The following is a 17,817-nucleotide window of genomic DNA, read 5'->3' as shown; positions in this document are numbered from 1 at the left end:
CAATATAATGGAAATGGCCTGAAATAAATATGTTGGCTACATGTACACTCTCATCCTCAGTTTGCTACTGTTTAAAAGAGCACTGTTCAACAACTTTTATTGTAGTGTGAAATGGACATTGCAACATATAGTTGGTCATTCTATGGCTTTGTTTCTATACCTCCTTTATATATGGCTTGAGCAATGTTCAAATTTAAATAACTTGACATTTTCTATCTTGTTTCAAAATGTATTCATCATATACCTGAGCAAAAACCAAATTTAAATCACGTGATTAGAAGAATATATCCTAAAGTGCAGTGTACTTCAGAGAGCTGTAATATACACATCAATGTGAAAAGGGGAGTTTCCCTTTAGTTGAAATCCTCCTTTGTAAAAAACAATAACTAACCTCACCTTACATATAGGATTGAGCTCATTGCATGGCATGAAACAAGACTTAAAGGTCATATATTATGCAAAATGCACTTTTTGATATATTTTACATAAATATTTGTTCCCGGTGTGTAAGGAGACTCACGGTCATGATGACATTACTAAAATGTGGGCTGGCTTTACGTTGAACTCCTGGCAACGTTCCGCCCACGGTCCGACCTATCGACCCCTATCAGAAACATCGCTGTATCAGAAACAATGAGCAACGTGTTTTGGAAATAATATGGTCTTTGTTTACATTAGCAAGCATCGCTAACACTCAGAGCTAACACTGTACTGGAGAGAATATGTGTAAAGAAGCCGGATATAAAAGGTACTGTCCTTGTGGTAAACCCGCGATAGAGAAAGCGTTTGAGCTCCATATTGTTTCAATGCTTGATGTGGTTTGGAACATAATATGGCGTTTTCATGGCAGCTGAGTTTCTGCTGGTAGACAGCCTTCTCTTCACAGAGGAGAGCTCATGCTAGATGCTCCAAAGGGGCGTGGCCAACAGCAGCTCGGTTACATTAAAAGGGCCAGACCCAGAATCAGCACTTTTGTAACAGGGCTGAAATAGAGGGGTATGAGGCATGGCTACAATGGGTGATCTGTTTGGTATTTTGAGAAAAACACTTCAGAGACATGTTTTGTATAGATATGTTCAAATGACCATGTGTTGTTCAAATGTAGCATAACAGGTGAGCTTTAATTTGTGTACACTAAGAAAAAAACTTGCAGAGACTTCAAACTTAATTGAGCTCGGTAATACATCAAAGGAGACATCATGTCAGGTTTTATTTTTGTGGTTATGCAGTGCAGCCAATCTGCACTGTACGACTGCATCAGCATGATACCAAATGTTTTATTTAAAAAATAAAAAGGACATTGTCATGGCAACATCTGCTCATATTAACTTCTGTGTTTTGTATGCAGCAAATGTTTAGCTGTTTAAAGCTGTCCTATGCACTTTTTGATGTAATATAAATATGTGTCCCCGGTGTGCCAGGGAACTTACAAAGTGTCGGAAAATAAAATCCTCTCTCTTTTCCTCCTTACCCACATCGCTAAAAACGGGGGTACAAGGGAGCTGATCCAGATTTGCGTCCGATATGACGTAGGCTTAATATCGGAAATGTGGGCTGGCTTTACACTGACGGCCCTATAAGTAACGACGCTATCAGAAACAATGCCGACATGTTTTGGACGTAATGGTCTTTGTTTACATTATCAAGCATCGCTAACACTCAGAGCTAACCTGTACTGGAGAGAGTATGTGTACAAAAGCAGGAAATAACAAAAAGGAACTCACCTTGTAGTAAACCCGCAACAAAATAAGCATTTCAGCTCCATATTGTTTCAGAAATAATCCTTGAAGTGGTTTGGAACATGATATGGTGTTTAATCACTGCATAATTTAGCTGCATCTGTGCAGACAGCCTGCTCGTCACAGAACTCACAGTGTGCCTGCGCTCAAAAGGGGGCGGAGCCAGTAGAGAATCAGCCATTCTCTAACAGGGCTGAAATAGAGCGGTATGAGGGATGTCTAAAATGCATGATCTGTTTGGTATTTTGAGCAAAACACATCATAGATATGTTTTTTATATATTTGTATATATCTGGTACCCATTATATATGCCTAAAAATAGCATGATAGGAGATCTTTAACATCAGACACAGAACCAGACAAAAAACTACAATTTTTGTTTGACAGTAAAGGTGATCACAGAGAGCAGATGGGGACAGAAAGATGTCCAAATCGGTTGAGACTCAATAAAGTAACAGGCTGTTGTATGCTTCACTCCTTCTGTTGGCTCTGGTACACACTTGTAGTGTCTCAAAACAGAGAAGGAAAAATAAGATTAGAACAACGTTCTTAAGGAAAAAATCACAGACACAAAAAAGTGGCTGCACTTACGGCCCCTACACATGGCGGCGTGCGTAGCCGCTTCAACGCTTCTGCCCATTCACTTTGAATGGGGTGACGTCACGATTCGCCGAACTGCATTGTGGGAGTAAAGCGTAGCTTCTCTCGCGGTGCTCGCTGCAAAAGTAGAGCAATGTTCTACTTTTGCCGCCTCGACGGAGGCGTCAGCCAATCAAATCCCTCGTATGAAAATCTGACAGTACAAGCACTAGCCAATCAAACCGCGTGTATGTTGGGAGAGCCAGACCGCAGTTATTTCCCATATGTCAACAAATGGAGGAGAACATTATCGTGGCCGTAGGGAATCACCCGGTACTCTATGACCAGTCCCTCTTTACATACAGGGATACAAACCGGAGGAGCCAGGCATGGGGGGAGGTGGCAGAGACAGTGGGTGAAACTGGTAGGTTTTCGCTTGTTTGGGGAGTTTATATCCAGTGTACTTCGTTTGAATGGACAGCTAGCAAGCATAGACAGTATATTTAGCCAGCATGGATGTAGCATGAATGCTTTGCTTTGTATGTCCGGGGCGGGACATTCATGTGATTGGTTGTTGGTCGTGTTGCTCGCGTTGACTCCCCAAGCTCAAGACACTCCCACCGCCAAGCGGCAACGCACGCCGCCGTGTCTAGGGGCCGTTAAAGTCCACACCTTAACTGTTTAAGATGTAGCTGAGTTGTGTGGACATATTTAAAAGCCTGCATGGCCTATATACACTGAACAAAAATATAAATGCAACACTTTTGTTTTTGCTGCCATTTTTCATGAGATGAACTCAAAGATCTAAAACATTTTCTATATGCACAAAATAACCATTTCTCTCAAATATTGTTCACAAATCTGAAAAAATCTGTGATAGTGAGCACTTCTCCTTTGCCGAAATAATCCATCCCACCTCACAGGTGTGGCATATCAAGATGCTGATTAGACAGCATGATTATTGCACAGGTGTGCCTTAGGCTGGCCACAATAAAAGGCCACTCTGAAACGTGCAGTTTTGCTTTATTGGGGGGGTCTAGGGGGGTCCGAAAACCAGTCAGTATCTGGTGTGACTACCATTTGCCTCACGCAGTGCAACACATCTCCTTCGCACAGAGTTGATCAGGTTGTTGATTGTGGCCTGTGGAATGTTGGTCCACTCCTCTTCAATGGCTGTGCGAAGTTGCTGGATTTAGGCAGGAACTGGAACACGCTGTTGTATACGCCGATCCAGAGCATCCCAAACATGCTCAATGGGTGACATGTCCGGTGAGTATGCTGGCCATGCAAGAACTGGGATGTTTTCAGCCTCCAGGAATTGTGTACAGATCCTTGCAACATGGGGCCGTGCATTATCATGCTGCAACATGAGGTGATGGTCGTGGATGAATGGCACAACAATGGGCCTCAGGATCTTGTCACGGTATCTCTGTGCATTCACAATGCCATCAATAAAATGCACCTGTGTTCGTCATCCATAACATACGCCTGCCCATACCATAACCCCACCACCACCATGGGCCACTCGATTCACAACATTGACATCAGAAAACCGCTCACCCACACGACGCCACACACGCTGTCTGCCATCTGCCCTGAACAGTGAAAACCGGGATTCATCCGTGAAGAGAACACCTCTCCAACGTGCCAGACGCCATCGAATGTGAGCATTTGCCCACTCAAGTCGGTTACGACGACGAACCGGAGTCAGGTCGAGACCCTGATGAGGACGACGAGCATGCAGATGAGCTTCTCTGAGGCGGTTTCTGACAGTTTGTATAGAAATTCTTTGGTTATGCAAACCGATTGTTGCAGCAGCTGTCCGAGTGGCTGGTCTCAGACGATCTTGGAGGTGAACATGCTGAATGTGGAGGTCCTGGGCTGGTGTGGTTACACGTGGTCTGCGGTTGTGAGGCCGGTTGGATGTACTGCCAAATTCTCTGAAACGCCTTTGGAGATGGCTTATAACACGAAGGACTCACAAAGTCTCAGATGCACGATTCTTTCTTGATTTCAAAAAATACCTTTTAATATACAAAAAGGTTTTAGGATCAACTAGGACACTCAAAAGTTCGCTAGGTTCAACTAATAGTACGAAAAGACTTTACAAAGAAAAAGGTTTCTAGGATCTACTAGGATACTCAATAGTTCACTAGGTTCGACTAGTATGCTCAATGTTTACACGAGGGAGTACAGACATGGACTTGGTATAGAGACAAGACGAACCGACAAAAGACAACAGAGGCCTGTACTACGAAGCTGGTTCAACCTAACCTGGATATGTTTGAGTTAGCCGGTTGGCCAGATCCAAAACATACGCGCTCTCGCTAAGCGGTCCTACGACGCGGGTTATCAAGTGGATCGCTCAAGCCAGCCGTGTCCTATCTAGTTAGGTGCGCGTTCACATGAAAGGGGTGGTATTTGGAGCATTCGACCAATCAAACATGGAGACGCGTACTGACAGCGCAGCGTCATACTTCCTGAATTAAAAGTCAACTATAATATTAGACATATGAAGAAGTTAAACTTTAAACATCCATGACTTAAACACTTGATCCAGGATCAAAGCCACAGAGCTGCACCTGCAAGGTGAATACAGCTGGTAACAGAACAAGTGTTTGAATGCGTACATTAACAGGTTTATGATATCACTGCCCCGTCTAAGACACGATCTGACTTTAATTACATTTGACTCTCGAGTGTTTCGTCAACTTAATGTGTTGCTTAAAATAATACTTCTGCATACAGTATGTGACACTGTGAGTGTTGCACGGCCAGATACGGCTCAGCTGACTCAGATAAGGAGATATATGATACATTATGAAGTGATATGCCGCGGACTGTACTTAATGTACTCTGATCCGGTTACTTATGTTGTGGCCGATATTTAAGTAAGCTTTCTTAACGCTAATGTTATAATAGTCAGATTGCTCTGAAGATGGAGGTGATATTCTATTCATGTTCACGTTCACACAGTCGGTGATTTTTGCCGTCCGTCTTTCCTGCAACGGCAGCTTTTCTGTATTTCCTTTCTCCTGTAATATGACTTGATAGCTTTAAACTCCGCACACTGAGCTCTGATTGGTCAGCAGGCGGTGCTTTCACTGAGTTGAGCTCTTAGCCTGCAACCTAACCTGGTCCCGACCAGGTTAGCTGCTTAGCATATATTACCATGGAGATCTAGCCTGATAAAAAGAGAACCAGCTTCGGATGACCGGAAAGCCGGAGTTTTCCCTGAATTTAGCCGGCTAAGCGAAAATCCTGCTTCGCAGTATACCCCCCTGGAGAACAGGGCTACATATACACAACAGTTAATGAGGCACAGGTGCAAACAATCCAGAACAGGAGATCACAATCAAGCTGGCAAGTGACACACCACGACAGGAAGTGATGTCACCTGAAACGATAGGACAGAGCCAACATCAAAATAAACTGCAAGGCCACCAGAATAAACACAAAACAATAAGCTCACAGACTCTAACGCTGAAACCTTACAATGGTAGAGAAATGAACATTAAATTCACGTGCAACAGCTCTGGTGGACATTCCTGCTGTCAGCATGCCAATTGCACGCGCCCTCAAAACTTGCGACATCTGTGGCATTGTGCTGTGTGATAAAACTGAACATTTTAGAGTGGCCTTTTATTGTGGCCAGCCTAAGGCACACCTGTGCAATAATCATGCTGTCTAATCAGCATCTTGATACCTGTGAGGTGGGATGGACTATCTCGGCAAAGGAGAAGTGCTCACTATCACAGATTTGTTCAGATTTGTGAACAATATTTGAGATAAATGGTTATTTTGTGTATATAGAAAATGTTTTAGATCTTTGAGTTCATCTCATGAAAAATCGGAGCAAAAACAAAAGTGTTGCATTTATATTTTTGTTCAGTGTAGTATATGGGATTTTCTTGACAAAATCGCTCCTTGGCTCAGGCCATGGTTGTTGTTTATTTAGACATGATGTTCATTGCAATGGGATTCTAAACTCAAGCAAGTTTAGTGTTTTTGTGAGTTTATTATTACAATGTAATGAAATTAGTTTGATAGTTAAGAATGGCTGCCTGGAGTATGTAAATTAAAACAACTAAACACCAGTATGGAACTTGCAAAATTATTTTAACTCTAAACTTTTATTTCATGTTGTTTTTATCTCACCTAAAGAGTCAGTAAAGAGCAGTTAAGCTCCCGTATTTGAGCTGCTTTCTGAAATGTGCCCTGGTGGAGGTTACTAGAACAGAATATATAGCACACTGTATACATCTGCACAAAGACAGAGGTGACAACAGCATGTGTGTGTCGCCAAGTCAGTGTTTTGCCAAGCCAGCGAGTCAGTGACTGCACTACAATGAGTTGTCGTCTCGTTGCTCTCAAAACGCAGTATTTGTTCTGCAGCCCCAGTCTGTGAATTACTCACCCAGGTTGAATGGGTTTATGCAAATATAACATCAGGTATTTAACTATGTCAGTGAGCTTCAGACATGCTGGGGAGAGGAAAAGAAAATGGGGAGAGGAAAAGAAAATGTTCACTTCCCAGCCAAAAAATATATATATAAAGTGAAGTCAAGCAGTGATATTAAAGCAACATTTGGCAATATGATTTTTACAACCGTGACACATCAAATATCAGGAGGGCACGATTAATCAGAAATCAGTACAAGTATCTCTTTGTTCATGCATACAAATTGTTGAAACATGAGAAAATAGGTTAAATTAGACGTATATGAGTCTGAGACTCTCCCCTGAGTGTGAAAATTACTGCAATAATAGCTGAGGGCCTTGAATATGTGTACTAGTCTATTTTTTATATTTGACTGTTAAAAAAGTATTCAAATGAGAAACAAATTATTGTCCATGCTAATAATGTTATTTTGTAAATGAATAGAAGAGGAAAAATTGGTTTTGCGAGAAATATCACTCCTTTGGCCTCAAGCCTATAATGGGTGCTGGTTGGTATTTCTGTGTTTGATAGCTTAACATGCTGGGGCACAGAGATTGAATGGAAAGCAATTAGGATGGTAAATATAGCTTAGGTGAGGACCGAGAGCGTTTTGAAAGCGGTTGTGGAAAGAAATTAATATCACATCTGCATACACATTTTTGCTGTTTTGATTGCTCTTTCTGTGAGCAACATCATAAGAGAGAAGGTTATAAATCCAATGTGAGCTGTTGCGTGTTGTGCTGTGTCTCAGCCTGCTGTTTTTCTGTCACCTCTTTTAAAAAAAAAAATGAAATCATTTGATATGCATATTCGTTTTTTTGGCAATGTAGAGACGAAATACAATGACTTTAAATACAAAAAAGTATTACCCTAATAAAAATACCCTCGTAGACACAGCACCAATCTGCCTTTTTAAACACTGAGGCCTCTTAAAGGATTTGACCCGAATATGTCCTCCCAGGTCCCCGGTGACTCCAGCCTGCCACTTCCACACTGCCATGGCCGTGATTTTCCATTAGTGTTTGACAGCGGGCCGTTTATAGCATTGAAGCCCTGTGGAGAGGGAGGTTAGCTGTAATTATTCAACTGATGTGAGCAGAGCAGGCCTGTCACCATTCTCCAGACTGAGCCAATCCGAAGCCAGGACGAGCGTTTGGTTATAATCAGACTAGTACCAATTCCTTCACCAAAGAGAGAAACTGCACTTTCACTCGTAGTCATTTCATATTTAATTTAAGGACTCTTTCAGTCCTATCTACTGTACTGCAAATGACTAATACTTCCTGGTTACACCTGCTTAATATTTGCTTTTCATCTTGACCTATTTTTGCAAAGGTACTTTTCTTTCTTTATGAAAGATAACAGTTGACAATAGATAACCAGTTAAGCCCCGAGCCTGTTTTTCAGGCCTCAGCATAGAAAATGACATTCCCAGAACAAATTACTATAACTTCACTTCTAAAAGGGGTAAATTAATAATCTTTTTCTCAAAGCAATGATAAACCTGTGAGTTGGATGTAGAAAAGTCAGAATCAATATAGAATTATTTTTATTTTAAAGAAAATTCAGATAGAACATTAAAAACTGAAAATACGATTGCCATTTTTAGTCACCTTATATTTTAAATAATTAAGATACTATACAGTTATACATCAACTTAATAATGAAAATATGACACAAAAGAATGTTAAAATGCTTTACAATAAGTAATTAACACAATTATTTGAAACTTAAGTGGTAGTAAACTTGTCCACCCTCAATTGCTGGTATACAAAATACCAGTAATATACCAAAATACCAGTAAATACCTCACAAATGAATTGAGTTTCTTGGTCATCCGTTGTCTCCCTTTCAGATTTGGGTTTTCTTGATCTTTGTGCTGATCCCCAGTCTTGGATTGGCCAGACTATTAAATGTCTAATGTTAAATAAATGAAAACCATTCACAGTTAAGAATTATATATGAATTATTAATGCTGTAAATTACCTTTTAATATGTCTAACTATATTTAAAATGTGTTACCTTTTTATAGAAGTGATTATATTTTTAAGCCAATATTTTTCTGTGGTAAAGTTTTGTTTTGCACTCGGGACTCCTATTTTGAAGGAACTTTTACCGGAAGTGAATGGACAACGGAGCAGAACGTACTTATATATTTAGCCTCCCAAGACTTTACACATTTCCTCTTTGCTTTTTGTTCGGGTTCATCTTGCGCTTTATCAGTTGAATCACATTGAACATTCGTTTGAGATGTTGACGGGTTGGCCGAACTTTTTACCCCACAGTCAAACAACTTAATTTGCTTCGCCATTTTTTGTAAAACAAACACACGGCACACCGCCCACGCGAGTAAACGTGCATCGATTTCTGGCTCGTAATCACACCAATGCACGTGCAACTTAAGTATCAGGTTCCGACTGGTCACAACAATAATTAAATATCACTCTTAATACAACAAATAATTAACATTTATCTATTTTGGGGTGCACATTTAGCTGTATGCTGTCCTAAATTATTTATGTTAAAAATTGGTTGCTACTGATGGCAACCAAAGGCCAAGAAGTGGTTGACATTTTTTCCGAATGGTTGCCAATGGCAACCGTTACTGTCGAGCCCTGAAACTATAACATATAATAAGTACCCTGTATCAAGATTGATGCAAAACAAGTCACATTTTACCTTTTTAGAGAGGTTTAGCAAAAATAAAACACTTCTGGGGTCATTTGGGTGGATTTTCAATATTTCATTTCATTTCATTTTTATTTGTCCCGCTCATGGTATGCAAAACCAAATGTACAACAATTGCCACAAAACATGACTCCACCATTGAGCGAAAAGGAGCAGGGAGAAGAATAACATCTTATTTGACCTGCCCCTTTCTAAAAAAAACAAATAAATACAAATAGATGGTCTGCCCTTCATAATAATAATATATATATATATATTTTTTTTTTTTGTTCACAGCCAAACATAACAGTATCTTAGGATACTAAGAGAAGCACACAAAAAAAATACTTATTTCCCACTTGACGGTTAACGGAAAGAAACAAAACAACACCAAAACATCACATGTATAAGGAAAAGAAAAGTGCAACACCCTCATATGAGTCTTACTGGAGAAGAAGGTGGTAAGCGACACATGATGATAATAATAACAATAACAACAATAACAATGGCAATGGGACCTGCAAATACAGAGGAGACATCACATCACATACATCAAAAACATGAAGGACCAGAGTACATAGACTTATTCACATTTTGCTTCATATAGTCCCACCTTTTTGAATTTATACAACTTCTTTAACTGAAAAATACATATACAATTCTTTAGATCCTTGTGTTGAGAATTCCACAATTGTACACCAACTACCGAAATACACATTTGTTTAAGAGTAGTCCTTGCATATGGATGCTTAAAATTTAATTTCTTTCTGTGGTCTTCCTTGTCTGATCCAAAAACAAACAACTGTTGTAAATATGCTGGTAACATTCTGCTTTTTGCCCTGTGCATTACTGATAATGTCTGCAGCTCAGCTATGTCTTTGAGTTTCAAGAGTCCTGACTTAAAAAACAGTCTGTTGGTGTGTTCTCTTGAGTCAGCTTTATGAATTATTCTTACTGCCCTTTTCTGTAATATTGACAATGGCTTTATGTTGCTCATATACGTGTTGCCCGACACTTCTATACATTAAATGAAAAATGGCAAAATTAGTGAAAAGTACAACATCAGAAATATGTGCTATGTGTGATTTCCATGTCAGGTTTTCATCCAGCGTCACACCTAAGAATCTAAATTCAGAAACCCTTTCAATAAAAACTCCATCAATGGACAGTGAAATGTTTTCATCTTTTTTTCTCTTAGCAAAAACCATAAACTTCGTTTTATTCAAATTTAGGGTTAACTTATTTTCATCAAACCATCTTTTAAGTTTGACCATTTCATGTCCAATACACTTTGCTAAAATGTTTAAATCATCTCCTGAACAAAATAAATTTGTGTCGTCTGCAAACAACACAAATTGCAATAATGTTGACGTTTCACATATGTCATTGATGTACAAAATAAAAAGTTTAGGCCCTAAAACCGAGCCCTGCGGGACACCACATTCTATGTTCATACACTCCGATGTACTACCAGCAAATTCTACATATTGTTGTCTTTTATCTAAATAACTTTTCAACCAATCTAGAACTACTCCTCTCACTCCGTATCTATGTAATTTCGAAATTAATAGGTAATGGTCTATGGTGTCAAATGCCTTTTTTAAGTCAATAAATACACCTATTATGTATTTCTTTCTTTCTATAGCTGTTGTAATTTCTTCTGTTATTTTCATTAAAGCTGTAGATCGATTTTTCCTAAATCCATACTGACTCTCACTCAATAACTCTTTTTTTTCAATAAAATTATCAAATTTTTGGACAAACAATTTCTCAAGGACCTTTGAAAATTGTGAAAGCAAGGACACTGGTCTGTAGTTGGTAAATTGGCTTTTGTCCCCTGTTTTAAAAAGTGGGATAACTTTAGCTATTTTCATGCTATCTGGGAAAATACCTGTCTGAAATGAAAGATTAAAGATGTAGCTTAGCGGTTTAATTATGCAGTCAATAGTCGTTTTCACTATTGTCATGTCGATCCCATCACTATCTGTCGAAGTCTTATTTTTGCATTTGTCTACAATGGATCTAATTTAAATTTCTTTTATCTCTCCCAGTAACATTGACTGCAACACTTTACTTCCCCCAATTCCGCCATCCTCTTTTTACCCATCGTGTTGTTTTGGAATAGTCTTTGCAAGATTAGGTCCAACATTTACAAAAAAAGAGTTGAATTCATGTACCACTTCATTCATGTTTTTTACAACCTTATTTTTGTCATCAATGAAGTGACTGGGCAGGCCAGTGGATACAGATTTATTTCCAATAACATTATTTAAGATTTTCCATGTGCCCTTGATATCATTTTTCTTTTCTTTTCACATATTATTATAATATTCTCTTTTTGCTTGTCTCATTATAACTGTCAACTTATTTGTATATGCCTTGTATTGCTTTTCAATTGCCTTTGTCCTAAATTTTATGAAGTCTTTATAAAGGTTATTTTTCTTCTTGCAAGCATTTTGTAAGCCCTTGGTTATCCAAGGCTTTTGATGATAAGTACCTTTATATGTACGGAGTAGAGTGGGACAATGTTTGTCAAACAGTGATATGTAGATTTTTAGGAAGGACTCATATGCAGCATTTACATCTTCTACATAAACCCCTCTCCACTCTTCCTTTAAGAGATCACTCCTAAATTTGTCTTTTGCTTCAGCAGTCCTTACCCTGACATATCTACAGCGAGTCCCTTCCTTCTTTTTCTTTAATTGCCAATCATATGCTACAAATACAGGTAAATGGTCGCTTATGTCATTTATTATTAGCCCACTCTTAGCACTGTTTTCCATGACATTTGTAAAGATATTGTCGATCAATGTTGCACAAGTTGATGTTATTCTACTGGGCTTAGTGATTAGGGGATAAATCCCCCTGCTGTACAATGCATCCAGGAAATCAGAAGTTGTTTTGTGTTTAGATACATTTAGAAGATCGATGTTAAAATCCCCACAAATAATACATGTTTTATTTTCATTTAGGCCATCCATTAATACTCCTAAACTATCTTTAAAAAGCTCTACATTTGATCCTGGTGCTCTATATGCACGTCACAACAACATTTCTCTTCCTTTCCATTTCAATTTCTATAGTTATGCATTCCATTATCTCTGGCCTCCCTCATCCATTTTGATGATTGACACCTCTTTTTAACCGTTAGAGCCAATAGAATCGAGGGGAAGTTCCTAAAATCCATCTAAACATTACCCATTGGTGAATGAGTAGCCAGAATGCCCAAAACCTATAGGTTACTTACGTAACCGCAGTCCTCAGAGTAACATGAAGTGAGATGTCTCACTATGGGATGCGCCTCATCGCGGAGCAAACAGAAGCATCAATCTCATTACGCCAATCCTGATTGGCTGGTGATCTTGACGTCAACGTCAGGGGAAATCACCCCCTATAAGTAGCTTGCGCCACGACGCATGCGTCATTCAAAATAAGCACCTCTTCTCGCTTCACCATAGCAAGGAGGGCCGTCTGGTGAGACATCTCACTTCATGTTACTCTGAGTACTGGGGTTACGTAAGTAACCTATAGTTCTCATTCATAACACTCCGTTCGATGTCTCACTATGGGATATTGTAGCTCCCGTATTGCCAGACGAGCTTATCTCGAAGACCACCGACCAACCAGAATTTAACAGGTGGAGTCCCGACTCAACAAGGTGCCCAGCACTGCTCGGGCCACGCTTGGAGCGGAGACGTCTAGCCTGTAAAAGCGGACAAAAGTGAGCGGCGAAGACCCGCTTGCCGCTTCACAGATGTCTTGGATGGGAGACATCCTGGACAGAGCCCAGGATGCAGCCAGACCCTGATTTGAAAGAGCTTGCGGACCTGAAGGTGCCTGCAAACTCTGACCCGTAAGGGTCTCAAAGCAATAGCTTCCACATGACAGTGGGAGAGCCGTTGCTTAGTAACCGGCTTGCCCCCTTTAAGGGTTAGCCCAGGACACCAGGAGTTGGTCATTATGACAAGTACCCCTGATCTGTCCATACAGGTGCGTAAGCACGAACTGGACACAGCAAATCCCGCTGCTGTTCCCCGTAGGGACCCAGCGGCTGAGGAAATGTCTCAATATCCATTGGGTACATGTACAGACAGTGCATGAAAACATTACTGGCTCGCCTGGCGGAAGCCAGGGTCAGTAACAGCACCAGTTGCTAACTTGCAAGTCAAAATCTTACCTTACTTCCGGAGGAAGAATTCGGCGAGGTTGACTATAGTACTCTTCTGTGAGAGAATAGGGTAGCCGGCTAACGCCCGTCGACCGAAAATTAGCTTTGGGTTCAGTCTGTGGACTGTTAAGCTAGCCCGGCTACCGTTCGAGATGTGCTCTGAAGCGAGAAGAGGTGTTTGAATGACGCATGCGTCGTGGCGCAAGCTACTTATAGGGGGTGATTTCCCCTGACGTTGACGTCAAGATCACCAGCCAATCAGGATTGGCGTAATGAGATTGATGCTTCTGTTTGCTCCGCGATGAGGCGCATCCCATAGTGAGACATCGAACGGAGTGTTATGAATGAGAACAGAAGCTGTCATACACTCTGGTAGCTATCATAGCAGCTATATATGAAAACTCCGTTATTGACATAAATATGAAGATGGATTATCAGTAATCATTTCAGACACATTGGATTAACCTATGGATTAACATTCAGCAGCGTTTTTATTGTTGTAATGCCATTGAACACAACTTCTGATCAGAAACGGCAAAAGGTAAGACATTTCTCCCGTGTTTGCTCCGTAAAGCTACGTGGTGTGATGTCTGGATTAGCTTTGTTAGTAATTCTTGAAACCTGAGAGCAGGACAGACTGAAAAGAGTCAAGGGAAGCTTATAAAAGTTAACAGCATTTAATTACACAAAAGATGCGGTGATGTACAAATGAAATGTGCGAGTGGAGGCTCTCTCCCCATGTGTACGGTCAGCTGAGGTCAGGAGAAGAAGAGATCGATTCTTGGCTTGCTCTTCCTGTCGTCATCTGTGGTCTTCTGCTATTGGACGGCGTCGACGGGGGTGTGTCCAATGCAATTCCTGCCGGTTTTTGCTGCTGAATTACATAATTCTGATGTCTGTGGTTATTTAAACATTCCCTAATAAACGTGATTTCAGCGTCAATAAATGTGTGTTAAACCCAGTGTGTTTAGGGAACAACATCACGTCATTTCACCTTCAATTCACGGGTTGAAAACTTAGCATTTCTAACCGGAAATGACGAAATTCACTACCGGAAACCCGGAAGTTAAGTGTGAATATTCGGTTTTTAGAATAAAACCAGAGACTGTATATATAAATGGACGTAGTGTCCGTGACGTCACCCATAGGATTCTGCAGAGTTGCCGTGAAGCCCTTAGTAGGCGGAGTCGGCCACTAACGGCTCGACTGTGACGTCAGAGTCTAATCCCGCCTGCTCCAAATAAGGGCAAAGAGGCAGAGCGCTATGGGCGGAGCCGAGGCGGGACCTGCTGCCTCCGAACTGGAAGTAAACAGAGCTAGCTCAGGCTAAGAAGCTAAGCTAACATGAAATACATGCATACCAAGTTACTGCTAACAGTGTAGTTCTCATTCATAACACTCCATTCGATGTCTCACTATGGGATGCGCCTCATCGCGGAGCAAACAGAAGCATCAATCTCATTACGCCAATCCTGATTGGCTGGTGATCTTGACGTCAGAGTCAGGGGAAATCACCCCCTATAAGTAGCTTGCGCCACAACGCATGCGTCATTCAAACACCTCTTCTCGCTTCAGAGCACATCTCTACAGTAGCCAGGCAAGCTTCACTGTCCACAGACTGAACCCAAATACTTTTTCGGTCGACGGGCGCTCGCCGGCTACTCCTTCTGCTTCGCAGGAAGACGGTAGTACTAACGCTGTTAGTACTTGGAAATAAATCGACCTCGCCCTTCTCTACGAGAAAGTAAGGTAGGTCCGATTTTTTCAAGCTAGCAACACACCTGTTGCTAGCTTGCTCCCTCTCTACTGATACCACGGTAGTGAGGAAGTTTTTTCTTTTCTCTTCCCCACGGATGGGAAAAGGATTAAAAGAGGAGCATACTGCCACACCAGTCAGTATTCTCCGGGATTAAAAGACCCACACCGTCCTCTTTCCCCGGATTAAGGACAAGGTGGTAATACCTTTTTTTCCCGTCCCACCTGTCGAGAGCGGGCCCTCTCCACGCCACGAGGCGACAAAGATGGACGCCCCTCTCCCTCACACCAGAGGAGTCAGGGACTCGGTGGCTCGACTCTGCGGCTGCGGGTTGAAGATCTCGGGCACAGACACACACCAGGTCTGTTCGTTCTGCCTCGGGCTGGAACACGCCCGAGGCGCTATCGACAACCCCGGCTCATGCGGACATTGTGTCCGCTTCACCGTCAAGAGCCGTCGGAACAGGACCCCCCCATGTCCATGGATCCGCCGGCCGGCAGTCAAGACACGGGGGCGTCTGCCACAAAGAGCGAACCCCTCTCCGTGTCGGTCTGGGGCTCATCGTCAGCGATGGCTTCAGAACCGGGATCCCGCGTCCTGACAGGCCGGCTCTCGGTTGGACCTCACCATGGTCTCACCCGCGGAGGATGTCCTCGAGTTGGACTATGAGGAGGACGAGGAGGGGGACGCCCTGGCGTTCCTCCTGTCTGAGTCGGATGACCAAGAAGAGGACACCTTCATGTCATCGGCCCAGGCTGCAAAGCCCCAGCCCAGAGCACGGGGCACTATGGGCCTGACCCGTGAGTGGTACAATCTGAATACAGTGGGACTCCCTCAGAAGGTGATCAACACTATTCAGAGTGCGAGAGCTTCCTCCACCAGCTCTCTTTACGACTGTAAGTGGAGGGTGTTTGAGGAGTGGTGCCTTCAAGAAGGATACATCTATTTTCAATGTCCTGACGGGGGTGATTTTATCATTTCTACAGGACTTGATCGATAAACACAGAGCTTTCTCCACGATCAAGGTGTACCTGGCTGCTATTGCTGCATGCCATGTGGGCTTTGAGGCTACAACATCCTACAACATCCTAGCCAACATCCTTTGGTTTGCCGTTTTATGAAGGGAGCTCGTAGGCTCCTCCCTGTCTCCAGGTCGCTGGTGCCCTTATGGGACCTGGCAGTGGTTTTAAATGGGATCAAAATGACCCCATTTGAACCCCTGGAAGGAGCTGACATGAAACATCTGTCACTCAAGACAGTTCTGTTACTGGCCCTGGCATCCGCCAAGCGGGTCAGCGATATTCATGCACTGTCTGTACATCCCTCATGCACTCAGTTCACCCCAGGGCAAACGAGAGTGTTGTTGAAACCCAACCCTGCCTTTACACCAAAGGTGGTTGGTTCGTGTACCCCAATTGACATTGAGGCATTTCCTTCGCCGCTGGTTTCCTCCAGGGAGCAGCAGCAGGATCTGTTGTGTCCAGTCCGGGCTTTACACACATATATGGATAGATCAAAAGAGCTTCGTCTTAATGACCAACTCTTCGTGTCCTGGGCTAACCCTCACAAGGGTAAGCCTGTTACTAAGCAACAGCTCTCCCACTGGATTATGGAGGCAATTGCTTTGGCCTATACGAGTCAGAATTTGCAAGCACCTTCGGGTCTGCGGGCTCACTCGACTCGGGGCCTGGCTACATCCTGGGCTTTGTTCAAGGGTGTTTCCATCCAAGATATCTGTGCAGCGGCAAGCTGGTCTTCGCCGCTCACTTTTGTCCGCTTTTACAGGCTAGACGTCTCCGCTCCAAGCGTGGCCCGAGCAGTGCTGGGCACCTTGTTGAGTCGGGCCTCCACCTGTTAAATTCTGGTTGATCGGTGATCTTCGAGATAAGCTCGTCTGGCAATACGGGAGCTACAATATCCCATAGTGAGACATTGAACGAAGTGTTATGAATGAGAACTATAGGTTACTTACGTAACCCCAGTCTCAGAGTAACATGAAGTGAGATGTCTCACCAGACGGCCCTACTTGATATGGTGAAGCGAGAAGAGGTGCTTATTTTGAATGACGCATGCGTTGTGGCGCAAGCTACTTATAGGGGGTGATTTCCCCTGACGCTGACGTCAAGATCACCAGCAAATCAGGATTGGCGTAATGAGATTGATGCTTCTGTTTGCTCCGCGAAGAGGCGCATCCCATAGTGAGACATCTCATTTCATGTTACTCTGAGACTGGGGTTACGTAAGTAACCTATAGTTCCCCTAAACGTTACATTCATAATCAAATGAGACAATCTGCAAGAGAATTAGCTATATTTTGTTATTCTTAATGCTTGTCATTCACACGTTAAGAAAAGAAGTACCGATACATAGCAGAACAATCGTGGCGATGTTCAGCTTAATAAGCCTTGTTCAACATAATTTATTTAGCTAATACTACAGCAGGCGAACCAAGTCTGCGTTTCACTGC

This window comes from Pseudochaenichthys georgianus, chromosome 14 (assembly GCF_902827115.2).
Source record: "Pseudochaenichthys georgianus chromosome 14, fPseGeo1.2, whole genome shotgun sequence".
NCBI classification, from domain to species: Eukaryota; Metazoa; Chordata; class Actinopteri; order Perciformes; family Channichthyidae; genus Pseudochaenichthys; species Pseudochaenichthys georgianus.
The sequence above is the reverse complement of the archived record's forward strand: the minus strand, read 5'-3'. Positions refer to the sequence as shown.